Source organism: Ranitomeya imitator, chromosome 9, assembly GCF_032444005.1.
Source record: "Ranitomeya imitator isolate aRanImi1 chromosome 9, aRanImi1.pri, whole genome shotgun sequence".
In the NCBI taxonomy this organism is placed as follows: Eukaryota; Metazoa; Chordata; class Amphibia; order Anura; family Dendrobatidae; genus Ranitomeya; species Ranitomeya imitator.
In genome coordinates this window covers 158,152,635-158,174,497 of record NC_091290.1, presented here as the reverse complement: position 1 = coordinate 158,174,497, position 21,863 = coordinate 158,152,635, and positions in this window count along the sequence as shown.

Sequence of the window (21,863 nt, the reverse complement as noted above, 5' to 3'; positions counted from 1 at the left end):
GTCGGTAGGTCCTTCCTTGCCGTGTCATTGGTGCCAACATGTATCAGAAGAAATGGGTGGACGTCCTTGGAGCTGAAGAGCTTTGGTATCCTATCGGTCACATCCTTGATCATCGCACCTGGAAGGCAGCATACTTCTCTTGCAGTTATGTCCGGTCTGCAGATGGCTGCTTCTGTGCCTCTCAGTAGTGAGTCTCCCACCACCACCACTCTTCGTTGCTTCTTGGAGCAACGAAGCAGCCATATTATACATCCCAATAACAGAAGGGGGACTGGGCTGCCCCTCAGTGGTGAGATGCTACAGAACAGCCATATTATACATCGCAATAACAGAGGGAGGACTGGGCTGCCCCTCAGTGGTGAGATACTATAGAGCAGCCATATAATACATCCCAATAACAGAAGGAGGACTGGGCTGCCCCTCAGTGGTGAGATATTATAGAGCAGCCATATTATACATCCCAATAACAGAGGGAGGACTGGGCTGCCCCTCAGTGGTGAGATATTATAGGGCAGCCATATTATACATCCTAATAACAGAGGGAGGACTGGGCTGCCCCTCAGTGGTGAGATACTATAGAGCAGCCATATTATACATCCCAATAACAGAGGGAGGACTGGGCTGCCCCTCAGTGGTGAGATATTATAGGGCAGCCATATTATACATCCCAATAACAGAGGGAGGACTGGGCTGCCCCTCAGTGGTGAGATATTATAGGGCAGCCATATTATACATCCTAATAACAGAGGGAGGACTGGGCTGCCCCTCAGTGGTGAGATACTATAGAGCAGCCATATTATACATCCCAATAACAGAGGGAGGACTGGGCTGCCCCTCAGTGGTGAGATATTATAGGGCAGCCATATTATACATCCCAATAACAGAGGGAGGACTGGGCTGCCCCTCAGTGGTGAAATATTATAGAGCAGCCATATTATACATCCCAATAACAGAAGGAAGACTGGGCTGCCCCTCAGTGGTGAGATACTATAGAGCAGCCATATTATACATCGCAATAACAGAGGGAGAACTGGGCTGCCCCTCAGTGGTGAAATATTATAGAGCAGCCATATTATACATCCCATTAACAGAAGGAGGACTGGGCTGTCCCTCAGTGGTGAGATACTATAGATCAGCCATATTATACATCCCAATAACAGAGGGAGGACTGGGCTGCCCCTCAGTGGTGAAATATTATAAAGCAGCCATAATATACATCCCAATAACAGAGAGAGGACTGGGCTGCCCCTCAGTGGTGAAATATTATAAAGCAGCCATAATATACATCCCAATAACAGAGAGAGGACTGGGCTGCATCTCAGTGGTGAGATATTATAGGGCAGCCATATTATACATCCCATTAACAGAAGGAGGACTGGGCTGCCCCTCAGTGGTGATGTGCTATAGAGCAGCCATATTATACATCCCAATAACAGAAGGAGGACTGGGCTGCCCCTCAGTGGTGAAATATTATAGAGCAGCCATATTATACATCCCATTAACAGAAGGAGGACTGGGCTGTCCCTCAGTGGTGAGATATTATAGGGCAGCCATATTATACATCCCAATAACAGAGGGAGGACTGGGCTGCCTCTCAGTGGTGATATACTATAGAGCAGCCATATTATACATCCCAATAACAGAAGGAGGACTGGGCTGCCCCTCAGTGGTGAGATACTATAGAGCAGCCATATTATACATCCCATTAACAGAAGGAGGACTGGGCTGCCCCTCAGTGGTGAGATACTATAGAGCAGCCATATTATACATCCCATTAACAGAAGGAGGACTGGGCTGCCCCTCAGTGGTGATGTGCTATAGAGCAGCCATATTATACATCCCAATAACAGAAGGAGGACTGGGCTGCCCCTCAGTGGTGAAATATTATAGAGCAGCCATATTATACATCCCATTAACAGAAGGAGGACTGGGCTGTCCCTCAGTGGTGATATACTATAGAGTAGCCATAATATACATCCCAATGACAGAGGGAGGACTGGGCTGCCCCTCAGTGGTGATATACTATAGAGCAGCCATATTATACATCCCAATAACAGAAGGAGGACTGGGCTGCCCCTCAGTGGTGAGATACTATAGAGCAGCCATATTATACATCCCATTAACAGAAGGAGGACTGGGCTGCCCCTCAGTGGTGAGATACTATAGAGCAGCCATATTATACATCCCATTAACAGAAGGAGGACTGGGCTGTCCCTCAGTGGTGAGATACTATAGAGCAGCCATATTATACATCCCAATAACAGAGGGAGGACTGGGCTGCCCCTCAGTGGTGAAATATTATAGAGCAGCCATATTATACATCCCATTAACAGAAGGAGGACTGGGCTGCCCCTCAGTGGTGAGATACTATAGAGCAGCCATAATATACATCCCAATGACAGAGGGAGGACTGGGCTGCCCCTCAGTGGTGATATACTATAGAGCAGCCATATTATACATCCCAATAACAGAAGGAGGACTGGGCTGCCCCTCAGTGGTGAGATATGATAGGGCATCCATATTATACATCCCAATAACAGAGGGAGGACTGGGATTCCCCTCAGTGGTGAGATACTATAGAGCAGCCATATTATACAACCCAATAACAGAGGAGGACTGGGCTGCCCCTCAGTGGTGAGATACTATAGAGCAGCCATATTATACATCCCAATAACAGAGGGAGGACTGGGCTGCCCCTCAGTGGTGAGATATTATAGGGTTTCCATAATATACATCCCAATACCAGAAGGAGGACTGGGCTGCCCCTCAGTGGTGAGGTACTATAGAGCAGCCATATTATACATCCCAAGAACCCTAACCCTGAGCAATATTCTTGGAATTCTTGGCATTGTGGGCAAACTACAATCTGAACATAACTTCACCTACCAGCTGATCACTATGCCCTACTCAGTACGGGGCTTCTGCATACAAGCTGTATCACCAATGCTGGTAGTAGTAAGTACAATTTAGCTACATTCAATGATACTCATGTATGTTACCCAGTAGTCAATAATATTATCTCATTTTATTGCAGCACTTTAGCAGCGCTATTTGCCAGTCGACCACCAGTGCCCATATTTTACTAATCTCGTTAGCACAGTTACTATCAAAAATAAGTACAATAATGTTATTGATAATTGTGTGGGGTAAGGCAGCTGCTCCCCTATATCTTTTCTGCTCTCATTTTACCTCTTTAAACCTCAGTTTAGCGCCGTGATTATTGTATATTTACATAGCTTGGCAGTATGCAATCAACAAGTATACACACAGCCTGTAAAGATCACCGGCTGCTTCTGGGTATTTTCTATATTATTCTCCCTTGGTGAGAAGTGCCTGTGTAATTTGTTTATAGCCCTATATAATACCTGAGATCCGCAAAAAGAATTGACATGCTGCGGAAAAAAAAGTTGCATTTCCGTGCTTTTATTCCACACCAAATGTCAATGTCACAATGATTAACATTGCTTGTGCACTACACTGCGAATTTGATGCAATTCTGTGCATCGCATCTAAAACCGCAACGTGTGCACATAACCTTAGCCTGCAACAACGGGGCTTCCATTAAAAAACCCACAGACCGACAGATAGATAACCTTGCTCCCTCTGTTTATGAAGCCTCAGGCTCCGCTCTCTCCCCATCTTCTGCTGCAGCATGGGTCGCAAAGGCAATGGTTTTCTGGACAGATACCCTTGCCAAATCTATTCAGGACAGGGCGCTTCCACCAGAGGCAGCGGATCTCACCAAGCAAATTGCCATGGCCAGGGACAGTCTGATGCACGCATCCCTAGATGCAGCAAATCGCGCTGCACTTGCAGCTTCAAACGCTATTGCCATCAGAAAAGCGATGCGGCTTAGACACTTCTATAAAGTCAGCTTCTAAAAAGACCCTAATCTATCTGCATTACCAGACTGTTGGGAGAAAAGCTGGACTAGCTTATATCCGACGCCACGGAAGGGAAAAGTAAAATTTCTCTAGCAGGAAAAGGTTAGACGGCCTCTTCAGCATCAGCAACAGTTTCGTTTCTGGTCCTTTCGCAGCAACCCGTTTTGGTCTACCTCCACAGCCTCGTAAAGATCGGGGCGCTCGCCACGTAGAGTCAGAGGTTCCCGGGTCTCATTTAAAAATAATAATTTTCCGTTCGTCTTCTGGCACGGTTTTTCCCCTCTCATCTGCCAAAATCAGAGGCTTGAGCATGAGCTCTTTACTGTGCCATCGATTCTCTGCGTCAAGACGGGGTCATGGATGACAGTCTCATCAAGGGACTGTCTTTCCAAGCCTGCGTGCACAAGTGCATGTACATTACTTTGGATACTCTCTTGCCTGGGCTGGCTGATAAACTTGAACAAGTCCTCTCCCATTCCAGCTCAGCAGATCTCCTTTCTAGGGAAGATCCTGGATACTTCCCAGGGGTTGGTGATTCTCCCTCGAAACAAGATCTTAGCCCTTCAACAGGGAACCCGGGCGCTTTGTCGTCCATCCCTCATTCCATTTGCTTCATCATGAGGGTGCTGGGAAAAATGGTAGCAGCACTAGAAGCTGTTCACTTCGCTCAACTACACCTCCGCCTCTTGCAACAGGTGCTTCTGGAAAATTGGGAAAGGAGTCCGTTGTCTCTCGACCGGCCATGTCATCTGTCTTCGCAGGTCAGGCAAGCGATCAGCTGATGGACTGTGAAAACGTCGCTAAACCAGGGAAAGTCTTTTCTCTTGGTCCAATGGCTAGTGGTAACTACAGACGCCAGACTCCTCTGCTCAGGGGCGCTAAGCGAATCGGGAGACGAGGCTTCCGATAAACGTCCTGGAGATCTGAGCTTTCAGGCTAGCCTTGAGGCGTTTACAGCCTCTTCTGCTGGGTTACCCCATTTGGATTCAACCAGACAATGCCACAGCAGTGGCATACATCAGTCATCAAGGGGGTACCCGCAGGAGGGCGGGAATACACAAAGTTATCCACATTCTCCATTGGGCCGAGAGGAACCACTCGGTAAATTTAGCAGTGCATATCCCAGGTGTGGTAAACTGGGCGGCAGATCTTCTCAGCCGTTAGGGTCTCGCCTCAAAAGAGTGGGAATTTCATCTGGAGGTCTTACAACAGTTGTGTTCATTGGGGGAGTTCAAATGTGGATCTGACGGCTTCCAGGTCGAACGCCAAGGTACACAACTTCATAGCTCGGTCTCGAGATCCAAAGGCCATCGGGGTGGATGCACTTGTCACTCTGTGGAATCAGTTCCATCTTCCGTACGCGTTTCCTCTGCTTCCTTTACTTCCGGGGTCATCAGGAAGATCAAAACTGAGGGGGTTCCACTAATCCTAGTCGCCCGAGATTGGCCATGCCACGCGTGGCATGCAGCGTTAGTGCAGCTCGTCGCCGACGTTCCCTGGTATCTGCCAGATCGGCCAGGTCTGCACTGCCAAGGTCTGATTTGCCACCAGAACTCAGGGGCCCTGTGTTTAACAGCTTGGCTGTTGAAGCCTGGGTTCTAACTCAATCTGGGTTCTCTCAACAAGTGGTTTTCACCATGATTAGTGCTTGGAACCCGGCATCTGCTCGCATCTATCACCGCACCTGGAAAACCTTTTTCACATGGTGCAGGGACCGTGGACATACTCCTCTCCTCTTCTCTGTTCCCTCCATTCTGGAATTTCTCCAGACCAGCTTGGATTCAGGTTTGGAAATCCGTACCCTTAAAGGCCAGATTTCGGCCTTATCAGTTTTGTTCCAGCTCAGAATTGCTTCAAATTTGTAAGTAAGGACTTTCAGGGGGTCTCCCATGTGATACCCCCCTATAGAATGCCGTTAGAGGCCTGGGATCTTAAGTTGGTCTTGGGAGCTCTTCAGGAGACACCTTTCGAACTATTGCAGGACATCTCGTTGACCATTCTGTCTTGGAAAGTCGCCTTTCTTGTAGCAGTGACATCTATCAGACTAATCTCGAAGCTAGCCGCCCTGTCCTGTCGAGCGTCCTTACTAAATTTTCACCAGGACAAAATAGTTCTTAGATCGTCTCCGACTTTTTTGCCCAAGGTGATTTTATCTTTGCACCGTAATGTTTAAGTAGGGTTAATTTGGGGGGGGTCCCGCTTAGCCCGGTTTGGGGCCATCAACCCCAAATCTTCAGGGTGTATAGAGTACTCACCGTGAAATCCTTTTCTCCGAGTCACTCATTGGGGGACACAGAACCATTTGTGTTATGCTGCTGTGGCGAGTAGGCCTCCACTATGTTGAGACAAAAAGAGTTAGCTCCTCCCCTGCAATATACACCCTCATGCTGGCTCCCAAGTGAACGAGTTCAGTGCAAAAGCAGTAGGAGATCAATAACATCATAGAGTACAACACATCAAACTAGGGAAAAAACAAAACCAAGCCAAAAGGGCTAACAGGGTGGGTACTGTGTCCCGCAATGAATGGCTCAGAGAAAAGGATTTTACGGTGAGTACACAAAAATCCCTATTTCTCCTTCACCTCATTGGGGGACAAAGAACCATGGCAAGTTCCAAAGCAGCCCCTGGGTGGGGAAGAACATAACCAATGGAACCCCATGTACCAACAGACTAAAGATGCGCTACAGCCACTAGCAGAATACGTCTGCCAAGTGCCGCATCTGCAGAAGTCTGAGTATGAATATTATAGTGCTTCCAGAATGTGTGCAGGCTGGACCAAGTTGCAGCCTAGCAGACCTGTTCTGCCGAAGCCTGATGCTGAATGGCCCAAAAAGCGCCCACCGACCGAGTGTGCCTTAATCCCCGCCAGGATAGACTTGCCTCTGACACGGTAGGACTCCGGAATAAGCCGAACAAATCCATCTGGCTATTGTGGCCTTCGAAGCTGCTAAACCCATCCTGTGACTCTCAGGAAGCACAAATAGGGCGCCGACATAAGGAAGGGTGCTGTCCTCGAAACCTACCTCCTGAGAGCCCTCAATACATCCAGGGTGTGAAGGTCTCTTTCAACCCGATGTATTGGCGCTGGACAAAAAGAGGGAAGAACAATGTCCTCGTTAAGGTGGAAAGACGAAACCACCTTGGGCAAAAAAGACGGAGACGGTCTGAGAACCACCTTGTCCTGGTGAAAAATTAGTAAAGGCGCTTGACAGGACAGGGCGGCTAGCTTCGAGACTCGTCTGATAGATGTTACTGCTACAAGAAAGGTGACTTTCCAAGACAGAACGGTCAATGAGATGTCCTGCAATGGTTCGAAAGGCATCTCCTGAAACGCACCCAAGGCCAAGTAAAGATCCTAGGCCTCTAACGGCATTCTATAGGGAGGTATCACATGGGACACCCCCTGAATGAAAGTCCTCACTTGCAAATTTGAAGCAATCCTGTGCTGGAACAAAATGGATAAGGCCGAAACTGAATCCAAGCCGGTCTAGAGAAATTCCAGAATGGAATGAACAGAGAAAATGAGAGGACGACGTCCACCGTCTCTGCACCATGTGAAAAAGGCTTTCCAGGTGCGGAGATAGATGTGAACGAATGCCAATTTCCGAGCACTAATCATGGTGGAAACCACTTTTTGAGAGAACCCAACTTGAGATAGAACACAGGCTTCAACAGCCAAGCCGTTAAACGCAGGGCCCCTGTGTTCTGATGGCAAATCGGACCTTGGCAGTGCAGATCTGGCCGATCTGGCAGACAACAGGGAACGTCAGCGACGAGCTGCACTAACTCAGCCTACCACGTGTGGCGTGGCCAATCTGGGGCGACTAGGATTAGTGGAACCCCCTCAGTCTTGATGTTCCTGATGACCCTTGGAAGTAAAGGAAGTGGAGGAAATGCATACGGAAGATGTTACTGATGCCACAAAGTGACAAGTGCATCCACCCCGAGGGCCTTTGGATCCCGAGTTATGAAGTTGTGTACCTTGGCGTTCAACCTGGAAGCCATCAGATCCACATCCAGAGTCCACCAACGAACACAGATCTGTTGGAAAACCTCCGGATGAGGTTCCAACTGTCCTGAGGCGAGACCCTGACGGCTGAGAAATTCTGCCGCCCAGTTTTCCACACCTGACATATGCACTGCTGAAATTACTGAGTAGTTCCTATCGACCCAACGGAGAATATGGGTAACCCTAAGCATTGCAGCTCTGCTGCGGGTACCCCCTTGATGACTGATATACGTCACCGCTGTGGCATTGTCTGATTGAATCCGAATGGGGTGACCCGCCAGAAGAGGATGGAAATGCCTCAGGGCGAGCCTTATCCCTCGTTTCTCCAGGACGTTTATCTGGAGCCTCGACTCCCGATTCGCCCAGCGCCCCTGAGCAGTGTGATGTTGAAAGATCGCTCCCCAGCAGAGGAGACTGGTGTCGGTAGTTACCACCAGCCATTGGACCGGGAGAAAAGACTCTCAGGTTGAACAACGATTTCACCGTCCACCAGCTGATCGCTTGCCTGGCCTGCGGAGACAGATGACATGGCAGGTCAAGAGACACTGGACTCCTGTCCCAAATTTCCAGAAGCGCCTGTTGTAAGGGGCGGAGGTGTAGTTGTGCAAAGGGAACAGCTTCCATTGCTGCTACCATTTTTTCCAGTACCCTCATATCGAAGCGAATGGAATGAGGAAATGAACGACAAAGCACCTGGTTTCCCTGTTGAAGGGCTAAGACCTTGTTTTGAGGGAGAATCACCAACCCCTGGGAAGTATCCAGGATCATCCCTAGAAAGGAGATACGCTGAGCTGGAATGGGAGAGGACTTGTTCAAGTTTATCAGCCAGCTCAGGCGATAAAGGGTATCCAAGGTAATGCGCACGCACTTTGCGTAGGCTTGGAAAGATGGTCCCTTGATGAGGTGGTCGTCCAAATATGGCAAAACGACCACTCCCTGGGAGTGCAGAATGGATATGTCGGTCGCCATAACTTTTGTAAATATACTGGGTGCGGTGGCGAGGTCGATGGGCAAGACCGTGAATTGGAAATGGTCCCTACGAATGGCAAAACGCAGGAACTTCTGATGCGGTGGAAAAATTGGAATGTGGAGATAAGCATCCCTGATGTCGATGGATTCCAGGAACTCCCCTTTTTCCATCGAGGTAATGACCGAACGGAGGGATTCCATCTAGAAGTGTCGGACCCTGACAAACTTGTGTAGCAGTTTTAGATCCAGAATGGGCTGCACTGCTCCATCCTTCTTTAGAACGACAAAAAGGTTCGAATACAACCCCTTGAACCTCTCATTTTCTGGAACTGGGATAATGGCCCCATTTTGACGCAGAGAATCGATGGCACAGTAACGGGCTCGCGCCCGAGCCTCTGGTTTTGGGAGACGAGAGGGGAAAAACCGTGCCAGAGGACTAACTGAATATTCTATTTTGTATCCGGAAGACACCAGGTCTCTGACCCATTCGTCGTGAACAACGGAAAGCCAGACATTACGAAACAGAAGCAGACGGCCGCCTACTTTGGTGGTGACGACTGGAAAAGCCCGCGAGTTAATGTGTGGACAATCTATGGGACTTGGTTCCCTTAAATCTGGATTGCTTAGGCTGACCCTTCCAAGACTGGTTGGGTCTAAATGAGACCGAGGAACCTCTGTCTCTACGCGGTGAGTGCCCCGATCCTGACAAGGCTGTGGAGGTAGACCAAAACGGGTTGCTGCGAATGGACCGGACACAAAACTGTTGCTGACGCTGAAAAGGCTGTCTAACCTTTTGCTGCGGGAAAAATTTGCTTTTCCCTCCTGTAGCGTCAGAGCTAAGCTGGTCCAACCTTTCTCCAGTCACCCCCTCTGGTAAGGCAGAGAAATTAAGGACTTTTTAGAAGCAGATTATGCTCACCACTCTAAGCCACAGAGCTATTTTGATAGTAATGGCGTTTAAAACTGCAAGTGCAACGCAATTCGCTGCATATAGGGATGTGTGCATCAGATAGTCCCCAGCCATGAAAATTTGCTTGGCGAGATCTGCTGCTTCTGATGGAACCGCCCTGTCATGAATAGATTTGGCAAGGGTATCCGCCCAGAAAACCACTGCCTTTGCGACCCATGCCGCGGCAAAAGATGAGGAGACAGCGGAGCCTGAGGTTTCATAAACAGAGGGAGCAAGGTTCTCAGTCGGTCTATGGGATTTTTAATTAAGGCCCCGTCTGGCAATGAAATAAGTGTTTTGGATGCTAGACTTGACACCGGAGGGTCCACTAGCGGAGACTCCACCCAATCCTTCATAAGATCCACACAAAGGGGGTATTTTACCTCAAGAGGCCTTTTCACTGTGAAGAGCCGATCCGGCTGCTCCCTGTGCCAGTGAACTAATTATATACATACACTAAAGGGCAGCCACATTACAAAATCCCAATAACAGAGGGAGGACTAGGCTGCCCCTCAGTGGTGAGATATTATAGGGCTTCCATAATATACATCCCAATACCAGAAGGAGGACTGAGCTGTCCCTCAGTGGTGAGATACTACAGAGCAGCCATAATATACATCCAAATAACAGAGGGAGGACTGGGCTGCCCCTCAGTGGTGAGATACTATAAGAGCAGCCATATTATACATTCCAGTAAAAGAGGGGGGACTAAGCTGCCCCTCAGTGGTAAGTTATTATAGGGCAGCCATAATAAACATCCCAAAAACAGAATGAAGACGGGGCTGACCCTCAGTGGTGAGATATTATAGGGCAGCCATATTATACATCCCAATAACAGAAGGAAGACTGAGCTGTCCCTCAGTGGTGAGATACTACAGAGCAGCCATAATATACATCCAAATAACAGAGGGAGGACTGGGCTGCCCCTCAGTGGTGAGATACTATAAGAGCAGCCATATTATACATTCCAGTAAAAGAGGGGGGACTAAGCTGCCCCTTAGTGGTAAGTTATTATAGGGCAGCCATAATAAACATCCCAAAAACAGAATGAAGACGGGGCTGCCCCTCAGTGGTGAGATACTATAGAGCAGCCATAATAAACATCCCAAAAACAGAATGAAGACGGGGCTGACCCTCAGTGGTGAGATATTATAGGGCAGCCATATTATACATCCCAATAACAGAGGGAGGACTGGGCTGCCCCTCAGTGGTGATGTACGATAGAGCAGCCATATTATACATCCCAATAACAGAGGGAGGACTGGACTGCCCCTCAGTGGTGAAATATTATAGAGCAGCCATATTATACATCCCATTAACAGGAGGAGGACTGGGCTGTCCCTCAGTGGTGATATACTATAGAGTAGCCATAATATACATCCCAATGACAGAGGGAGGACTGGGCTGCCCCTCAGTGGTGATATACTATAGAGCAGCCATATTATACATCCCAATAACAGAGGGAGGACTGGCCTGCCCCTCAGTGGTGAGATATGATAGGGCATCCATATTATACATCCCAATAACAGAGGGAGGACTGGGATGCCCCTCAGTGGTGAGATACTATAGAGCAGCCATATTATACAACCCAATAACAGAGGAGGACTGGGCTGCCCCTCAGTGGTGAGATACTATAGAGTAGCCATAATATACATCCCAATGACAGAGGGAGGACTGGGCTGCCCCTCAGTGGTGAGATACTATAGAGCAGCGATATTATACATCCCAATAACAGAAGGAGGACTGGCCTGCCCCTCAGTGGTGAGATATGATAGGGCAGCCATATTATACATCCCAATAACAGAGGGAGGACTGGGCTGCCCCTCAGTTGTGAGATATGATATGGCATCCATATTATACATCCCAATAACAGAGGGAGGACTGGGCTGCCCCTCACTGGTGAGATACTATAGAGCAGCCATATTATACATCCCAATAACAGAAGGAGGACTGGGCTGCCCCTCAGTGGTGAGATACTATAGAGCAGCCATATTATACATCCCAATAACAGAGGGAGGACTGGGCTGCCCCTCAGTTGTGAGATATGATATGGCATCCATATTATACATCCCAATAACAGAGGGAGGACTGGGCTGCCCCTCAGTGGTGAGATGCTACAGAACAGCCATATTATACATCGCAATAACAGAGGGAGGACTGGGCTGCCCCTCAGTGGTGAGATATTATAGGGCAGCCATATTATACATCCCAATAACAGAAGGAGGACTGGGCTGCCCCTCAGTGGTGAGATACTATAGAGCAGCCATATAATACATCCCAATAACAGAAGGAGGACTGGGCTGCCCCTCAGTGGTGAGATATTATAGGGCAGCCATATTATACATCCTAATAACAGAGGGAGGACTGGGCTGCCCCTCAGTGGTGAGATACTATAAGAGCAGCCATATTATACATTCCAGTAAAAGAGGGGGGACTAAGCTGCCCCTCAGTGGTAAGTTATTATAGGGCAGCCATAATAAACATCCCAAAAACAGAATGAAGACGGGGCTGACCCTCAGTGGTGAGATATTATAGGGCAGCCATATTATACATCCCAATAACAGAAGGAAGACTGAGCTGTCCCTCAGTGGTGAGATACTACAGAGCAGCCATAATATACATCCAAATAACAGAGGGAGGACTGGGCTGCCCCTCAGTGGTGAGATACTATAAGAGCAGCCATATTATACATTCCAGTAAAAGAGGGGGGACTAAGCTGCCCCTTAGTGGTAAGTTATTATAGGGCAGCCATAATAAACATCCCAAAAACAGAATGAAGACGGGGCTGCCCCTCAGTGGTGAGATACTATAGAGCAGCCATAATAAACATCCCAAAAACAGAATGAAGACGGGGCTGACCCTCAGTGGTGAGATATTATAGGGCAGCCATATTATACATCCCAATAACAGAGGGAGGACTGGGCTGCCCCTCAGTGGTGATGTACGATAGAGCAGCCATATTATACATCCCAATAACAGAGGGAGGACTGGACTGCCCCTCAGTGGTGAAATATTATAGAGCAGCCATATTATACATCCCATTAACAGGAGGAGGACTGGGCTGTCCCTCAGTGGTGATATACTATAGAGTAGCCATAATATACATCCCAATGACAGAGGGAGGACTGGGCTGCCCCTCAGTGGTGATATACTATAGAGCAGCCATATTATACATCCCAATAACAGAGGGAGGACTGGCCTGACCCTCAGTGGTGAGATATGATAGGGCATCCATATTATACATCCCAATAACAGAGGGAGGACTGGGATGCCCCTCAGTGGTGAGATACTATAGAGCAGCCATATTATACAACCCAATAACAGAGGAGGACTGGGCTGCCCCTCAGTGGTGAGATACTATAGAGCAGCGATATTATACATCCCAATAACAGAAGGAGGACTGGCCTGCCCCTCAGTGGTGAGATATGATAGGGCAGCCATATTATACATCCCAATAACAGAGGGAGGACTGGGCTGCCCCTCAGTTGTGAGCTATGATATGGCATCCATATTATACATCCCAATAACAGAGGGAGGACTGGGCTGCCCCTCAGTGGTGAGATACTATAGAGCAGCCATATTATACATCCCAATAACAGAGGGAGGACTGGGCTGCCCCTCAGTGGTGAGATACTATAGAGCAGCCATATTATACATCCCAATAACAGAGGGAGGACTGGGCTGACCCTCAGTGGTGAAATATTATAGAGCAGCCATATTATACATCCCAATAACAGAGGGAGGACTGGGCTGCCCCTCAGTGGTGAAATATTATAGAGCAGCCATATTATACATCTCATTAACAGAAGGAGGACTGGGCTGTCCCTCAGTGGTGAGATACTATAGAGCAGCCATATTATACATCCCAATAACAGAGGGAGGACTGGGCTGCCCCTCAGTGGTGAAATATTATAGAGCAGCCATATTATACATCCCATTAACAGAAGGAGGACTGGGCTGCCCCTCAGTGGTGAGATACTATAGAGCAGCCATATTATACATCCCAATAACAGAGGGAGGACTGGGCTGCCCCTCAGTGGTGAGATACTATAGGGCAGCCATATTATACATCCCAATAACAGAGAGAGGACTGGGCTGCCCCTCAGTGGTGAGATATTATAGAGCAGCCATATTATACATCCCAATAACAGAAGGAGGACTGCGCTGCTCCTCAGTGGTGAGATACTATAGGGCAGCCATAATATACATCCCAATAACAGAGAGAGGACTGGGCTGCATCTCAGTGGTGAGATATTATAGGGCAGCCATATTATACATCCCAATAACAGAGGGAGGACTGGGCTGCCCCTCAGTTGTGAGATATGATATGGCATCCATATTATACATCCCAATAACAGAGGGAGGACTGGGCTGCCCCTCAGTGGTGAGATATTATAGGGCAGCCATATTATACATCCCAATAACAGAGGGAGGACTGGGCTGCCCCTCAGTGGTGAGATACTATAGAGCAGTCATATAATACATCCCAATAACAGAAGGAGGACTGGGCTGCCCCTCAGTGGTGAGATATTATAGGGCAGCCATATTATACATCCTAATAACAGAGGGAGGACTGGGCTGCCCCTCAGTGGTGAGATACTATAGAGCAGCCATATTATACATCCCAATAACAGAGGGAGGACTGGGCTGCCCCTCAGTGGTGAGCTATTATAGGGCAGCCATATTATACATCCCAATAACAGAGGGAGGACTGGGCTGCCCCTCAGTGGTGAGATACTATAGAGCAGTCATATTATACATCCCAATAACAGAGGGAGGGCTGGGCTGCCCCTCAGTGGTGAGATATTATAGGGCAGCCATATTATACATCCCAATAACAGAGGGAGGACTGGGCTGCCCCTCAGTGGTGATATACTATAGAGCAGCCATATTATACATCCCAATAACAGAGGGAGGACTGGGCTGCCCCTCAGTGGTGAGATATTATAGGGCAGCCATAATAAACATCCCAAAAACAGAATGAAGACGGGGCTGACCCTCAGTGGTGAGATATGATAGGGCATCCATATTATACATCCCAATAACAGAGGGAGGACTGGGATGCCCCTCAGTGGTGAGATACTATAGAGCAGCCATATTATACAACCCAATAACAGAGGAGGACTGGCCTGCCCCTCAGTGGTGAGATATTATAGGGCAGCCATATTATACATCCTAATAACAGAGGGAGGACTGGGCTGCCCCTCAGTGGTGAGATACTATAGAGCAGCCATATTATACAACCCAATAACAGAGGAGGACTGGGCTGCCCCTCAGTGGTGAGATACTATAGAGCAGCCATATTATACATCCCAATAACAGAAGGAGGACTGGGCTGCCCCTCAGTGGTGAGATGCTACAGAACAGCCATATTATACATCGCAATAACAGAGGGAGGACTGGGCTGCCCCTCAGTGGTGAGATATTATAGGGCAGCCATATTATACATCCCAATAACAGAAGGAGGACTGGGCTGCCCCTCAGTGGTGAGATACTATAGAGCAGCCATATAATACATCCCAATAACAGAAGGAGGACTGGGCTGCCCCTCAGTGGTGAGATATTATAGGGCAGCCATATTATACATCCTAATAACAGAGGGAGGACTGGGCTGCCCCTCAGTGGTGAGATACTATAGAGCAGCCATATTATACATCCCAATAACAGAGGGAGTACTGGGCTGCCCCTCAGTGGTGAGCTATTATAGGGCAGCCATATTATACATCCCAATAACAGAGGGAGGACTGGGCTGCCCCTCAGTGGTGAGATACTATAGAGCAGTCATATTATACATCCCAATAACAGAGGGAGGACTGGGCTGCCCCTCAGTGGTGAGATATTATAGGGCAGCCATATTATACATCCCAATAACAGAGGGAGGACTGGGCTGCCCCTCAGTGGTGAGATACTATAGAGTAGCCATATTATACATCCCAATAACAGAGGGAGGACTGGGCTGCCCCTTACTGGTGAGATACTATAGAGCAGCCATATTATACATCCCAATAACAGAGGGAGGACTGGGCTGCCCCTCAGTGGTGAAATATTATAGAGCAGCGATATTATACATCCCAATAACAGAGGGAGGACTGGGCTGCCCCTCAGTGGTGAAATATTATAGAGCAGCCATATTATACATCTCATTAACAGAAGGAGGACTGGGCTGTCCCTCAGTGGTGAGATACTATAGAGCAGCCATATTATACATCCCAATAACAGAGGGAGGACTGGGCTGCCCCTCAGTGGTGAAATATTATAGAGCAGCCATATTATACATCCCATTAACAGAAGGAGGACTGGGCTGCCCCTCAGTGGTGAGATACTATAGAGCAGCCATATTATACATCTCAATAACAGAGGGAGGACTGGGCTGCCCCTCAGTGGTGAGATACTATAGGGCAGCCATATTATACATCCCAATAACAAAGAGAGGACTGGGCTGCCCCTCAGTGGTGAGATATTATAGAGCAGCCATATTATACATCCCAATAACAGAAGGAGGACTGCGCTGCTCCTCAGTGGTGAGATACTATAGGGCAGCCATAATATACATCCCAATAACAGAGAGAGGACTGGGCTGCATCTCAGTGGTGAGATATTATAGGGCAGCCATATTATACATCCCATTAACAGAAGGAGGACTGGGCTGCCCCTCAGTGGTGATGTTCTATAGAGCAGCCATATTATACATCCCAATAACAGAAGGAGGACTGGGCTGCCCCTCAGTGGTGAAATATTATAGAGCAGCCATATTATACATCCCATTAACAGAAGGAGGACTGGGCTGTCCCTCAGTGGTGATATACTATAGAGTAGCCATAATATACATCCCAATGACAGAGGGAGGACTGGGCTGCCCCTCAGTGGTGATATACTATAGAGCAGCCATATTATACATCCCAATAACAGAAGGAGGACTGGGCTGCCCCTCAGTGGTGAGATACTATAGAGCAGCCATATTATACATCCCATTAACAGAAGGAGGACTGGGCTGCCCCTCAGTGGTGAGATACTATAGAGCAGCCATATTATACATCCCATTAACAGAAGGAGGACTGGGCTGTCCCTCAGTGGTGAGATACTATAGAGCAGCCATATTATACATCCCAATAACAGAGGGAGGACTGGGCTGCCCCTCAGTGGTGAAATATTATAGAGCAGCCATATTATACATCCCATTAACAGAAGGAGGACTGGGCTGCCCCTCAGTGGTGAGATACTATAGAGCAGCCATAATATACATCCCAATGACAGAGGGAGGACTGGGCTGCCCCTCAGTGGTGATATACTATAGAGCAGCCATATTATACATCCCAATAACAGAGGGAGGACTGGGCTGCCCCTCAGTGGTGAGATATTATAGGGCAGCCATATTATACATCCCAATAACAGAGGGAGGACTGGGCTGCCCCTCAGTGGTGAAATATTATAGAGCAGCCATAATATACATCCCAATAACAGAGGGAGGACTGGGCTGCCCCTCAGTGGTGAGATACTATAGAGCAGCCATATTATACATCCCAATAACAGAGGGAGGACTGGGCTGCCCCTCAGTGGTGAAATATTATAGAGCAGCCATATTATACATCTCATTAACAGAAGGAGGACTGGGCTGTCCCTCAGTGGTGAGATACTATAGAGCAGCCATATTTTACATCCCAATAACAGAGGGAGGACTGGGCTGCCCCTCAGTGGTGAAATATTATAGAGCAGCCATATTATACATCCCATTAACAGAAGGAGGACTGGGCTGCCCCTCAGTGGTGAGATACTATAGAGCAGCCATATTATACATCCCAATAACAGAGGGAGGACTGGGCTGCCCCTCAGTGGTGAGATACTATAGGGCAGCCATATTATACATCCCAATAACAGAGAGAGGACTGGGCTGCCCCTCAGTGGTGAGATATTATAGAGCAGCCATATTATACATCCCAATAACAGAAGGAGGACTGCGCTGCTCCTCAGTGGTGAGATATTATAGGGCAGCCATATTATACATCCCAATAACAGAGGGAGGACTGGGCTGCCCCTCAGTTGTGAGATATGATATGGCATCCATATTATACATCCCAATAACAGAGGGAGGACTGGGCTGCCCCTCAGTGGTGAGATATTATAGGGCAGCCATATTATACATCCCAATAACAGAGGGAGGACTGGGCTGCCCCTCACTGGTGAGATACTATAGAGCAGCCATATTATACATCCCAATAACAGAAGGAGGACTGGGCTGCCCCTCAGTGGTGAGATATTATAGGGCAGCCATATTATACATCCCAATAACAGAAGGAGGACCGGGCTGCCCCTCAGTGGTGAGATACTATAGAGCAGCCATATAATACATCCCAATAACAGAAGGAGGACTGGGCTGCCCCTCAGTGGTGAGATATTATAGGGCAGCCATATTATACATCCCAATAACAGAAGGAGGACCGGGCTGCCCCTCAGTGGTGAGATACTATAGAGCAGCCATATAATACATCCCAATAACAGAAGGAGGACTGGGCTGCCCCTCAGTGGTGAGATATTATAGGGCAGCCATATTATACATCCTAATAACAGAGGGAGGACTGGGCTGCCCCTCAGTGGTGAGATACTATAGAGCAGCCATATTATACATCCCAATAACAGAGGGAGGACTGGGCTGCCCCTCAGTGGTGAGCTATTATAGGGCAGCCATATTATACATCCCAATAACAGAGGGAGGACTGGGCTGCCCCTCAGTGGTGAGATACTATAGAGCAGTCATATTATACATCCCAATAACAGAGGGAGGACTGGGCTGCCCCTCAGTGGTGAGATATTATAGGGCAGCCATATTATACATCCCAATAACAGAGGGAGGACTGGGCTGCCCCTCAGTGGTGAGATACTATAGAGTAGCCATATTATACATCCCAATAACAGAGGGAGGACTGGGCTGCCCCTTACTGGTGAGATACTATAGAGCAGCCATATTATACATCCCAATAACAGAGGGAGGACTGGGCTGCCCCTCAGTGGTGAGATATTATAGGGCAGCCATATTATACATCCCAATAACAGAGGGAGGACTGGGCTGCCCCTCAGTGGTGAGATATTATAGGGTTTCCATAATATACATCCCAATACCAGAAGGAGGACTGGGCTGCCCCTCAGTGGTGAGATATTATGGGGTTTCCATAATATACATCCCAATACCAGAAGGAGGACTGGGCTGCCCCTCAGTGGTGAGATATTATAGGGCAGCCATATTATACATCCCAATAACAGAGGGAGGACTGGGCTGCCCCTCAGTGGTGATGTACGATAGAGCAGCCATATTATACATCCCAATAACAGAGGGAGGACTGGACTGCCCCTCAGTGGTGAAATATTATAGAGCAGCCATATTATACATCCCATTAACAGGAGGAGGACTGGGCTGTCCCTCAGTGGTGATATACTATAGAGTAGCCATAATATACATCCCATTAACAGAAGGAGGACTGGGCTGCCCCTCAGTGGTGAGATACTATAGAGCAGCCATATTATACATCCCAATAACAGAGGGAGGACTGGGCTGCCCCTCAGTGGTGAAATATTATAGAGCAGCCATATTATACATCCCATTAACAGAAGGAGGACTGGGCTGCCCCTCAGTGGTGAGATACTATAGAGCAGCCATAATATACATCCCAATGACAGAGGGAGGACTGGGCTGCCCCTCAGTGGTGATATACTATAGAGCAGCCATATTATACATCCCAATAACAGAGGGAGGACTGGGCTGCCCCTCAGTGGTGAAATATTATAGAGCAGCCATAATATACATCCCAATAACAGAGGGAGGACTGGGCTGCCCCTCAGTGGTGAGATACTATAGAGCAGCCATATTATACATCCCAATAACAGAGGGAGGACTTGGCTGCCCCTCAGTGGTGAAATATTATAGAGCAGCCATATTAAACATCTCATTAACAGAAGGAGGACTGGGCTGTCCCTCAGTGGTGAGATACTATAGAGCAGCCATATTATACATCCCAATAACAGAGGGAGGACTGGGCTGCCCCTCAGTGGTGAGATACTATAGGGCAGCCATATTATACATCCCAATAACAGAGAGAGGACTGGGCTGCCCCTCAGTGGTGAGATATTATAGAGCAGCCATATTATACATCCCAATAACAGAAGGAGGACTGCGCTGCTCCTCAGTGGTGAGATACTATAGGGCAGCCATAATATACATCCCAATAACAGAGAGAGGACTGGGCTGCATCTCAGTGGTGAGATATTATAGGGCAGCCATATTATACATCCCAATAACAGAAGGAGGACTGGGCTGCCCCTCAGTTGTGAGATATGATATGGCATCCATATTATACATCCCAATAACAGAGGGAGGACTGGGCTGCCCCTCAGTGGTGAGATATTATAGGGCAGCCATATTATACATCCCAATAACAGAGGGAGGACTGGGCTGCCCCTCAGTGGTGAGATGCTACAGAACAGCCATATTATACATCGCAATAACAGAGGGAGGACTGGGCTGCCCCTCAGTGGTGAGATACTATAGAGCAGCCATATTATACATCCCAATAACAGAAGGAGGACTGGGCTGCCCCTCAGTGGTGAGATGCTACAGAACAGCCATATTATACATCGCAATAACAGAGGGAGGACTGGGCTGCCCCTCAGTGGTGAGATATTATAGGGCAGCCATATTATACATCCCAATAACAGAAGGAGGACTGGGCTGCCCCTCAGTGGTGAGATACTATAGAGCAGCCATATAATACATCCCAATAACAGAAGGAGGACTGGGCTGCCCCTCAGTGGTGAGATATTATAGGGCAGCCATATTATACATCCTAATAACAGAGGGAGGACTGGGCTGCCCCTCAGTGGTGAGATACTATAGAGCAGCCATATTATACATCCCAATAACAGAGGGAGGACTGGGCTGCCCCTCAGTGGTGAGCTATTATAGGGCAGCCATATTATACATCCCAATAACAGAGGGAGGACTGGGCTGCCCCTCAGTGGTGAGATACTATAGAGCAGTCATATTATACATCCCAATAACAGAGGGAGGACTGGGCTGCCCCTCAGTGGTGAGATACTATAGAGTAGCCATATTATACATCCCAATAACAGAGGGAGGACTGGGCTGCCCCTTACTGGTGAGATACTATAGGGCAGCCATATTATACATCCCAATAACAGAGGGAGGACTGGGCTGCCCCTCAGTGGTGAGATATTATAGGGTTTCCATAATATACATCCCAATACCAGAAGGAGGACTGGGCTGCCCCTCAGTGGTGAGATATTATAGGGTTTCCATAATATACATCCCAATACCAGAAGGAGGACTGGGCTGCCCCTCAGTGGTGAGATATTATAGGGCAGCCATATTATACATCCCAATAACAGAGGGAGGACTGGGCTGCCCCTCAGTGGTGATGTACGATAGAGCAGCCATATTATACATCCCAATAACAGAGGGAGGACTGGACTGCCCCTCAGTGGTGAAATATTATAGAGCAGCCATATTATACATCCCATTAACAGGAGGAGGACTGGGCTGTCCCTCAGTGGTGATATACTATAGAGTAGCCATAATATACATCCCAATGACAGAGGGAGGACTGGGCTGCCCCTCAGTGGTGATATACTATAGAGCAGCCATATTATACATCCCAATAACAGAGGGAGGACTGGCCTGCCCCTCAGTGGTGAGATATGATAGGGCATCCATATTATACATCCCAATAACAGAGGGAGGACTGGGATGCCCCTCAGTGGTGAGATACTATAGAGCAGCCATATTATACAACCCAATAACAGAGGAGGACTGGGCTGCCCCTCAGTGGTGAGATACTATAGAGTAGCCATAATATACATCCCAATGACAGAGGGAGGACTGGGCTGCCCCTCAGTGGTGAGATACTATAGAGCAGCGATATTATACATCCCAATAACAGAAGGAGGACTGGCCTGCCCCTCAGTGGTGAGATATGATAGGGCAGCCATATTATACATCCCAATAACAGAGGGAGGACTGGGCTGCCCCTCAGTTGTGAGATATGAT